General features: G+C 42.8%; 1 long non-coding RNA gene across 1 annotated transcript; it reads left to right on the top strand.

Moving 5' to 3' along the window:
- The first annotated feature begins 1,461 nt into the window (after positions 1–1,461).
- On the top strand, positions 1,462–8,119 carry LOC132220427 (uncharacterized). The gene is made up of 2 exons (XR_009449781.1): positions 1,462–2,563; positions 2,790–8,119. It is a non-coding gene; the product is annotated as an uncharacterized LOC132220427 (long non-coding RNA).
- Positions 8,120–8,706: the final 587 nt, after the last annotated feature.

Genomic DNA, 8,706 nt, shown 5'->3' with positions numbered 1-8,706 from the left:
GCCCTTTCGTTCCTGGGTCTTGGGAAATAAAGATCAACCAAAGGAGAAAAGCAAAGGCTATTGATTTGGAACCTGCTCTGTGAGGGAGTCACCATGGTCACTGGCCTGTTGACAGAGGCTGAGAGGCAGTCGGAGTGGGAAACGACAGGGGGAAAGGGAGGCCCCAGGTGCGCCCTTGGCGGAGGCTGTTGGCACGGGGCGGCCGTGGGCAGGCTGACCAGCAGCCTGGCATCCTGTCGGGCTGGCTGGGGATGCATATTTGGCTTTCCCGGGTTGGTCCTAAGTTGAAATGGGGACAAAAATTAGGGAAACTTTCAGTTATTAATCAAGTCCTGGCCACGCCGAGCCAATTGTTCCAGGAGTTATTGTGTAGCTTCCTGGATTGTGACTAGAGATAGTCCGACTTCCCGAGCTGATTTCCTGGGCGGGGTTCTGCAGGTTGTGGATCGGAGTTCTAGTGTTCTATACGGCCTTGTGTGTTCACACTGTGTGTGCAGTCTCTTAGTCTACAGTGCACATCAGCCTTTTGGGTGACTCCTCCTTCCTCCCCTTAATCGTACTCATGCCTGGAACAGTGGGATCATCCAGTGTTTCATTTCCTCGTTCAGCAGTTCCCTAGAGAAGGAGCCTCTGTGCAGGGAACGGTGAGAAGTACAGTAGAAGGACGAGGCCTGGGCAGGCCCTGTGCCAGGAGGTCTAGTGAGAGAGGCGCGGCTGCCGTCACTGCAGGGCTGTGCACGTGGCGTCCTACGATTGGGTCAGAGCAGGGAATGCCGATTATGGCAATTAGGGAGGCCGTATGGTCAGTGTGGAGTTTCATGAGTGGGAAAGAGGAGAGGAAGGGGGACTCTTGAAAGGGGTTACTGTGAGGAAGGGTGCGGGTGGAGGGGCCCAAGGGTTAGATACTCTCCCCGGGTTTCAGTTCTTCACCCCCTGGAGCCGCTGGGAGGCAGACACTGTGTGTGAAGGTGATTGTGGGCTGTGAAGGTTTCATTGCGAGGGAAGGCCGTGGGAACCAGCTGGAAAGGGCTTCTGTCATCAAAAGGAGGGGCCCTAGGTAATTATTATTATTCCCTAGGCACCCGCACTTACGGATTTGGACTCACTGCTGAGTCTGCATGGGACCCCTACAACAATCCTATGCGATAGTTACTATTTCTTAAAATTTTTCCTTATTGATTTGAGAGAGAGAGAGAGAGAAAGGGAGAGAGAGAGAAACATCAATTTGTTATTCTACATACAGGGTGTCCCCCCAAAATGTATACACTCTTTAACAGCTGACAGCTCAATTTTGAAAATGAAATGTATTTTAATAAATACTGTCTTTATAATTATTCAAAGTGTGTGTATACATTTTTTTGGGACACCTTATATATATACACATTCATTGGTTCTTTTTTTTTTAAATATATTTTATTGACTTGTTACAGAGAGAGGAAGGGAGAGAGATAGAGTTAGAAACATCGATGAGAGAGAAACATCGATCAGCTGCCTCCTGCACATCTCCCACTGTGGATGTGCCCGCAACCCAGGTACATGCCCTTGACCGGAATCGAACCTGGGACCATTCAGTCCGCAGGCTGACGCTCTATCCACTGAGCCAAATCGGTTTCGGCTGGTTCTTTTTTAAAAATTAATTTATTTTTATATTTTTATTGATTTCAGAGAGGAAGGAGAGGGAGAGAGAGATAGAAACATCAATGATGAGAGTCATTGATCGGTTGCCTCCTGCACGCCCCCTACTAGGGATCAAGCCCTAAACCAGGGCATGTGCCCTTGACTGGAATCAAACCTGGGACCCTTCAGTCTTCAGGCCGATGCTCTATCCACTGAGCCAAACCAGCTAGGGTTGGTTCTTTTTTTATGTTTGTTTTTTTGTAAGAGAACATTTTTTTGGTAAATTACAGAGGTAGAAGTAATTCCTAGAAGAAATGGGCTTAGGAAACAAGTTATGGAGGTAAAGGAAGGGTCCTGGGAGCTTGGGCGTGAGGAGGCTAATGGTAATGAGCCTGGAGGAGGGGTGGGGGAGAGAAATGCACCGGTCGTGCTCCCAGGAGGGAGAGCATGCTGGGTCCTCATCCTAAGGTGTTTGGTTTTTTTTGTGTGTTTTTTTTTATTGATCTCAGAGAGGAAGGGAGAGAGAAAGATGGAAACATCAATGATGACAGAGAATCATTGATCAGCTGCCTTCTGCATGCCCCCTACTGGGGATGGAGCCCACGACCCAGGCATGTGCCTTTGACCGGAATCAAACCCGGGACCCTTCAGTCCGCAGGCTCTATCCACTGAGCCAAAGCGGTTAGGGCAGTTTTTAAAATATGTTTTTGATTGATTTTTAGATAGAGAGGAAGGGAGGAGAGAAACATCGATGGGCTGCCTTTTGCATGCCCCTTAGTGGGGATCAAGCCTGCAACCCGGGCAAGTGCCCTGACCTGGAACCAAACCGGGGCCCTCTTGGTTCATGGGATGAAGTTCAATCCACTGAGCCACACCGGCAGGCAGTCCTAAGGTTTTAAGGGTGGAGATTTTAGGGGACGTCCTAGGCCTAGGGCCTAGGGCAGCGGTGGGCAAACTTCTTGACCCGAGGGCCACAATGGGTTCTTAAACTGGACCGGAGGGCCGGAACAAAAGCATGGATCGAGTGTTTGTGTGAACTAATATAAATTCAAAGTAAACATCATTCCATAAAAGGGTACGGTCTTTTTTTTTTTTTTTTTAGTTTTATTCATTTCAAACGGGCCGGATCCGGCCCACTGCTGTAGTTTGCCCATGGCTGGCCTAGGGCCTAGGGGAAGTTCTCAATAGAATACAGGTGTTAGCAGTTTTCCAGGTGTGTCCATTCAGGGTTGTGGTGTCCACGGATTGACTGGCCGGCACCAGGGGGGTCATTATTCCACGCAGCTGGTCCTGGAGCTGAACCACAACTGAGGCCTAGCTGTTACCTCTGGTTTGATTGAAACTCTGTCTCTGGGTCCACAGGCCCGAGGCTTTGTTCCCAAGATTATTTGATGCTCATCAGAACCTTGTTGTCCTGAGGGCTTAATGCTTAAGGGAGTTCACGTGCAAGGGAGAAGGAGGCAGGTGGGTGAGTCAGGGTGCTGTTGAGGCCAATTTGAATCAAAAGGACAGAAAGGAGAAAAGGTCATATGAGAGAAATGAAGTTTCTACGAGGTTACATAAATGCACACCCTTTCTCTGAATGGCCGTTCAACCCTTCGTTGATGATTCTTTGAGCCTTGAAAATTTTCATGTGTTAGAAAAAGCACAACTGCACATATTTTAACTCACATCTTCTAATTCTTTCATCCAGTTTCCCCTCCCACTTCTGTTTTCTTGACTCTTTTCTGTGTTTGTTTATCTGGGTATTTATTTAGAGGCCGCCATGGGTGGCATTGGCTGGGCTCTGGGATACCCAGCTCTGGCTCACCGCCCCGGGAGAAAGACTATCATTCCACAAATAGTGACAAACGTGATGAGGGCTACTACTGGGACAGTAGAGTATTGTCAAATGTGTTGACCTGGGGGTCTCAGGAAGACCTCCCTGAGTAAGGTTTAAAGCCGAGTCTTGAAGGATGACGTGTCAGTCAGGAATGCTTTGGGCTGCACACAACGGAAAATCAAACAGTGAAGCCACGAGGATGTTGATTGTTTCCTTAAGAAGCCTGAGAGCAAAGGGCCCCGAGTCTTTAAGTGGCTCAACAACATCAAGAGCCGTGAGCTGACATCTCTGCGATTCTCTTTTCCCTCAGTCGTTTTTCAACCTCAGGCCACAGATCCGAGCGTGACCTTACGTAACATCATCCCGAAACAAAGAGAAGAGAAAGGGCTCAGGTTCCCAAACCACTCTTTCAAAAAGGACACCAGCATTCCTTGGCAAGTTCCCAGGAGTGTTCTTCTTGTGCCTTTTGCTCAAAAGGAAGTCATATGCCCACCTCAGATGAGCAAAGAGGAAGGGTTTACCATGATTGGCATAAACCAGCCATGATTTATTCCATAGCACAGTGAGGACCCTACTATCTCTGAAGATAATTGGATCCCTCCATGGAGGGTATGAGGGCCCATGAATTCTGGATATGGAAGCCTAGATAATTCAAACAAATATTCATACCAATAAAAACTTTTTAAAAAACTAAGAAATCATCTTTTAAGACATCAGAGAAGTAACAGGATTTGAGGAATCGCTGAATCGAGATGCTGAGATACTGCAGAGGATGGGAAAGTGGAGATGTGAAGCCTTTCTTGAAGGCTGCTTATACCTTGGGAATTTTGTTCTGGAAAAGTATGGGCTGCAATTCTGGCAGTCTCAGGGGGCTGGGATGAAAATGTCCGAGTTAGAGTCCTGCCAAGAATGAGGACCACAGTGAACACGTCTCACTTTTGAGTGTGATGCTAAAGGGATGCACGCTAGGGGTAAGAGCGACCCAGGAAATCTCAAGCCCTGAACTTGCTTTAAGGTGGTTCCCAATTGCTAGTGCCCTCAAGAGTCAGCAAAAAAATAAAATAATAAAAGTTCTCTTTAGAGGAAGATAATATTATCTTGAGCTCCAAGGCACTTCTATAAATAATTTTTTAAAAATGTCTAGCACACAAAGATAACCCAAGGATATAAGACAGCATGAATAAGAGGTACAACAGATAGTAGAAATAGACTCATAGGGTCTCCAGATATGAAATTATCAGCATAGATTACAAAACAATTGTGTTTGTTATGTTCAAGAAATAAAAGCCAAGAGTGGAAAATTTGGCTGGGAACTGGAGATTAAAAAAAAAAAAAAAAAAAAAAAGATACAACAAATTTAACAGATTAAAAATGTAAACTCTGGAATTTAAAACAAAATAATCAAAATTAAGAAACAGTTTAGCTGCAGATTAGAAATAGCAGAAAGGAAAATTAATGGACTGGAATATAGGTCAGAAGGAAATCTTTAGAACGATGCATAATAGAATAAAAAGATAGAAAATGTAGAGGAATGGGTAAAAGACATGGATGTCACAATGAAAAGGGCTAAATAGAGTCCTATAAGGAGAGGATAGAATGAGCATAGGCAATAGTTGAAGGAAAATGGCTCAAATTTTTCCAGAATTGATGAAACACACTAAATCATACATGTAAGAATCCAACAAATCCTAAGCAGGATTAAAACAACAACAACAAACACCATGGCCTCACACATTACACTGAAACTGCAGAACACCAAAGACAAAGAAAACTTAGTAAAAGCGTCAGAATAAAGCTGACCAATTACCTTCAGAGGTAATTTGAGGTCTCACTATTTAGAGGTCTCACTTCCTGGTTTCAAAGCTTACTACAAAGCTATGGTAACCAAGACTGTGTGGCAGGAGCATACGTGTAGCCAGACAGGTCACTGGAGTAGAATCAGGTTCTATAATACAACATCTGTGTATTGTATTGTGTACTCACCCCCCAATTGAAATATATTTTTATTGATTTCAGAGAGAGGAAAGGAGAGGGAGAGAGAGAGAGAAATATCAATAATGAGAGAGAATCATTGATTGGCTGGCCTCCTGCACACCCCACACTAGGGACCAAGCCTGCAACCCAGGCATGAGACCTGACTGGGAATCAAACCGCGAAGTCCTGGTTCATAGGTCAACACTCAACCCCTGAGCCATCTGGCAGGGCTCACCACCCAATTTAAAATCCAACTATTTTAAATCCTACTGTTTTCTCTTTACTAGAAATGAAGAGAGATACTTTATAATTATAAAAGTTCAAGTCACTAGGAAGATATAACAATTCTAAATATGTTGTGCCTAGTAACATGACCTCAATGCATTTAAATAAAAAATTTAAATAAACAAATATCTGATCATGTAGAGATTTTCATATACTCTCTCAGTAGACAAAAAAAGAAATCAGTAAAGATATAGGAAATTTGCATAATACTATTAACTGACTTTACCAAATAAATATATAAAACATTATACCTGCAAAGCTGCAAAATACACATTTGTCTCAAACACACATACAGTATTTACCAAAATTGACCATATTCTAAACCATAGAACTAGTTTTAACAAATCCAAAGGATGGAAATCATTCAGAGTTCATTCCTTAGCCACAATACAATTATGCTAGAAATAAAAACAAAAGGAGTACCCCATAGGAAATATAGTCAATAATATTGTAACAACTACGTATTATGCCAGTTGGACACTGGGATCTATTAGAGAGGGAACACTTTGTAAAGTATGTGATTGTCTAACCACTATGCTGCACACCTGAAACTAATATAAAATAATATTGAATGTAAATTGTAATTAAATTTAAAAAATAAATAAATAAAACACCCAAAAGGATAGTCAGAAAACCTCATATGTTTGGAAATAAAACAATATGCTTCTAAATAATACATGGATCAAAGAAGAAATTCTAATAAAATTTTAAAATACTACATATTAAAAGTTATGGGATACAAGCCATTCTTTTGAGGAAAATTTATGGCCTTACATAGTTACATAAGGAAAGGAGAGCTGAAAATTAATAAATGAAATATGCACCAAAAAGTAGAAAAAGAATAGCAAATTAAACTTGATGAAATTAGAAAGAAGGAAATAAATCTGATTGAAAACACACACACAATAGAATAAAAAAAAAAACAGAAGTTGGTATTTTAAAAAGACTAACGAAACCTAATAAATCTTTGATGAGATGATAAAAAGAAAAAAAGAGAAAGACATAAATAAACCCGATCAGGAATGAAAACCAGGGCATTACCATAGTCCCTGGAGAACTTAAAAAGAAACTAGGAGGATGTTAGGAACTTTAAGCTAAAGCATTTAAAAGGTTTTATGAAATGGGATAAGTTCCCAAGGGGAAAAAAGACAGTTTATGAAATTTTACCAAAGAAGAAATAGAAGTTCTGAATATGCCAATAACTTAATAGAATTGAAATAATAGTTAAACATTTCCCCACAATGCATGTTCCAGGCCCACAAAGCTTCATCAGCAACTTTTTTAAAAAATATATTTTTTTATTGATTTCAGAGAGAAAGGGAGAGGGAGAGAGAGAGAGAGAGAAACTTCAATGATGAGGGAGAATCATTGATTGGCTGCCTCCTGCATGCCCCCTACTGGGGGTCAAGCCCGCAACCCAGGCATGTGCCCTGGACCTACCCTGGGACCCTTCGTCCGCAGGCCAACGCTCTATCCACTGAGCCAAGCCAGCTAGGGCCATAGCAACTTCTATCAAACAGAAGAGATTAGGTCAATTTTATACAAACTTTTAGAGAATAGAAATAGTTTTCCAAACATTTTCCAAATCATTCTGAGGCTAGTATAATGTATTGTAAATGTTAAACATTTTTCCTATGTATTATGCTGTTTTGACATCCTAAAAATCACCTTTCTGCTTGGGGAGAAGCATTCTTAGAGATAGCAAAGGATCCGGCCTGGAGCATGGTCCAGAGCCTTCCTCCTCTATCTGGTCTTTGCATCCCAAAAGGAGATACTCCTCTACCTTAAGCATCCCAGGGCCAGGGGTCAGGCAACTAGGGACCGCTCCTAGGGCCCAAAGCTAGCCAAACTTCTTCAAACTATCCAGCCCTAAACCATTCACCCTGCCCTGCCTGGCCTTTCCCACAGGAACCTCAGTAAAGGCGGTGGCCTAACCTCACCCGTCCCTATTGTTTTCTGCCTCCTGACTACCCTGGAGTCTTTCAGATTTGGCCCTGTGTCGACTTGTCATGCCTCCTGCCTTTAAGACCTATGAGTGTATTATAAACTTTTTCCCCCTGAGCCTTTCCTCTTGTGATCTCATCTAACTGAGCATCTCATCAAAACCACAAAACCAAGTATGAGGAAGAAAAATTACAGGTAAGTCTCATTCACAAGCAGTGACACAAAAAATCCTAAATAAATATTAGGAAGTTGAATCCAGTAATATATAAAAAAAGAATGATACATCGTGTCCAATTTGTGTTTTTTATTATTTTAGTAATGCAAGCAAAGCTTAATTTTCCAAAAAAAAAAAAATCAATGAATGAATTTACTACTTTAACAAACCACATAAGAAAAAAAAAATCATAAATCATCTCAATAGCTGCAGGAAAAAATATTTAATAAAATTCAACATTTATGGTATAAAGTCTCAGCAAACGAGGAGTAAAAGAGGCCTTTCTTAATCTATGAGGGACGCCTACAAAACACCGCCACCAAACACCGTATTAGAGGTGAAATGTCGAAAGCTTTTCCTTTGAGGTTAGTGAAGTGACCTACTGCGTGTAGCAAATTACCTCAACACTGCAGTGGATTAAAACAGTCGCCAGCATCTCACAGATTCTGTGCATTAGGAATTCGGAAGTGGCCTCACTGAATGGCTCTGGCTCAGCGTCTCATGAGGTTGCTGTCCTCTGAAGGCTCGACTGGGGCTAGAGGATCCTTCAGAGTCACTCCCAGGCTTAGCAGGAGGCCCCGTTCTTCACTTGTTACTGGCTGGAGCCCTCCGTTTCTAACCACATGGACCTCTGCTCACGAGGTGGCAGCTGGCTTCCCCACAACTAGCTTCCAAGTGAGAGAGGCAGATGCTACTATGTCTTTTATGCGTTAGCCTCAGAAGTGACGTGCCATCACTTCCTGCCCTGCTCCACTGGCCACATAAACAATATGAGGGGGGCTGTACGTACAAGGCTGTGAACACCAGGAGGCAAGGGGGGGGGGGCACGCTGGAGGCTGATTATCACAAC

The sequence above is a fragment of the Myotis daubentonii genome, chromosome 18 (genome assembly GCF_963259705.1).
Source record: "Myotis daubentonii chromosome 18, mMyoDau2.1, whole genome shotgun sequence".
In the NCBI taxonomy this organism is placed as follows: domain Eukaryota; kingdom Metazoa; phylum Chordata; class Mammalia; order Chiroptera; family Vespertilionidae; genus Myotis; species Myotis daubentonii.
The sequence above is the reverse complement of the archived record's forward strand: the minus strand, read 5'-3'. Positions and strand labels throughout refer to the sequence as shown.